Here is a 2,438-nt window from a genome sequence, read left to right on the forward strand (position 1 = left end):
CACAAGAGAGCCATTCCACCATGTAGCTTCTCTAGACACAACCCAAACCCCGTCTGTCCCGAGGACACTTTGGCTAGGCACATTCCAGATATCCTAACCCACTCTGTTCGGGGAGGGAGAGACACTAGCTTCCACCCAGCCTACAAAAGCTACAGGTTGATGTATCCCTAGAGCCAACTGAAGAACAAAACACTAGGGCTGGTGAGATGTGGAGGGTTTCCAGCACAAGCTCCATCCACAGAGATATACCCGCGATCCACCTGTGGAACTAGGCACGTAGCCACATGGGGCTACAGATACATTTGTGCAAAAGAGCATATGGATAGTGAGAGAGATCGAGTTGGCCGGAAGTGACCAAGGTCAGACTTCTTTGGTTCCTTGCAACATGGATCCCATACGTGTTGGCCATGGGTTTAGGGTTGGACTCAAGAAACCAAATACACAGCCTCTCATCTCCCAGGGCACATGGGAAAGTGGTAGGGACAGAAGAAAAAACCGAGGAAATAACCCAGTGAAGCCCACCTGAATCTACAAAAGTTTTTGACCACATCCCTTTCCCCAGTGGTTCTGTACCCATACTCTAAGAAGCATAAGCATGATCGTGAGACTGTGTGGACATCTGCAGGTATCCACGTGTGAAAGAAAATGAGATAGAGGAAGAAGGAAAGGTCGACTGAGATCTGAAGAAAGGGAAAGAGAGAAAAGGAGGAAGGGCAGGGGCTTAAAGCAAGGTTGGGGGGGGGGCTGTGACTCAATGCCTGCCTTCCATGATGATCCTTACGTGGGAATTTGGCCTCCGCTGAGAAGAGTGGAGTCAGGTACAGTGTGCGTGGAAAGACTTCCACTTGTGCTCCACCTACATCCCTTGGAGGAATGCTTGCACAGAAGGCACCCACCGGGCAGGCGGAGGAGGATGAATGCTAGGAAGTGTTGGTGCAGCCTCTCGGGCTTGTCTGTGCCAGAAGCTCTGAACTACACGTGGACATGCCGATGGCTTCCACAGTCCATCCCCGGGCCAGAAAGCATCACCAGTCTCTGAGGATGGGCAAGCATGACCGGACGGTTGGGGATCGGAATGAATCATGACCAGACAACGTACTGGAGAGCCAAAGATAGGTTTATTAGGTCAATGGAGTGTCCCATGGACCTTGAAAATCCAGGATGGATTTCCTCAAAGTTCCCTTTCGCAAGGGAGAGGAGTGGCCCCGCCAAAGGAAGATCACAAAGATGCTGACAGGGAGTATCTGTCTTCTTCCTGAGAAGCGAGAGAACATTGTATGTAGTGAGCATGCTGATAGACACCAACCAGAGAAAGGGAAAAAAAGAAGTACAAAGGTTCTGGAAAGAGCCACATTGGTCCCCTCATTGCTGGAATGCCTTCTGAGACTGACTGTCATCCCCGGAACTGTCATGCTGTGTCCACTGGAATGGCTCCAGGGCAATAAGCCAGGCAGGCAAAGTCCACAGGGCATTCTGGACTTTGGCTGGGACAGGATCTCTGGGAAATGGGGGCCTGCGGTCGTTTCCCGTTTGGCTGGTTCCGAGCCCTCCCAGCCCGGATGGCTTGGCCTCCCTGGGCCCCCTCAGGGGAGACTTGTAGCGTGCTGTCTTGGTCTACACGCTCAGCTTCTGCAGACTGGAAGTTCTGCATCATCAGGAGGCAAAGGCATGGGGGAGGTGTCCTCTGACTTCTCTTCCTTGCTTAGGTTTGCTGCCAGGGCCAGAGTTTCCCTGGCCCCAGAGTCTAGGGCGATGGCAGGGAGGAGGGCCGGTGTGTGTCCTGCCCGTGGTCACTCAGGTGTCAGGGAGGGTATAAAGTGCCCAGTGTCCTTAATGCCTTCAGGTGCCTTGTGGAGATTGATGACCATCGGGAATGCCATGGAGCCCCGTCCACGCGGCAGGGAGGAGCACCCTTCTGTCTTTCCAAGACGCAGATGCTCCTTTGGGGCCTCAGGCTTTCGCTGGAGCTTGAGCCTTGTTTCCTGTTCCTCGTCCTTGCTGTCCTGTAAAGGACTGCCTCTCAGAAAAGGACGTCTGAATGAATGGAGAGTGGGGAAGCCGAGGCCTCCCTGGTCCTAGGCGTGAGGCCATGTGGAATCGTGCAGCATGGCCAGCAGGGCCTGAAAGTCTTCCTCACTGAGGGGTGCTTCCAAGGGTCCCGGAGGCTCCTCCTGCCACAGATGCCACTCGGATAAGGCTGTGTGTCTTCCTCCCTCTCTGTGGCTGATAGAAGCTCCTCTAAGAAACTTGAATCTTCTGCAGAAGATGGGTGCTGTGGAACCAGTGCACTAGGGAGCCCAGCAGCAGGGTTGCCTGCCACCGCCAGCCAGGGTTCCCAGCGTGTGCAGGCTGCCCAGCTGCTGCATCCGGAGCCTGTCCTGTGCTCACGACAATTCCGGACCCCTTGCCCAACCACTGTGGGGCATAGTGGCTACCCA

This window comes from Neovison vison, chromosome 1 (genome assembly GCF_020171115.1).
Source record: "Neovison vison isolate M4711 chromosome 1, ASM_NN_V1, whole genome shotgun sequence".
In the NCBI taxonomy this organism is placed as follows: domain Eukaryota; kingdom Metazoa; phylum Chordata; class Mammalia; order Carnivora; family Mustelidae; genus Neogale; species Neogale vison.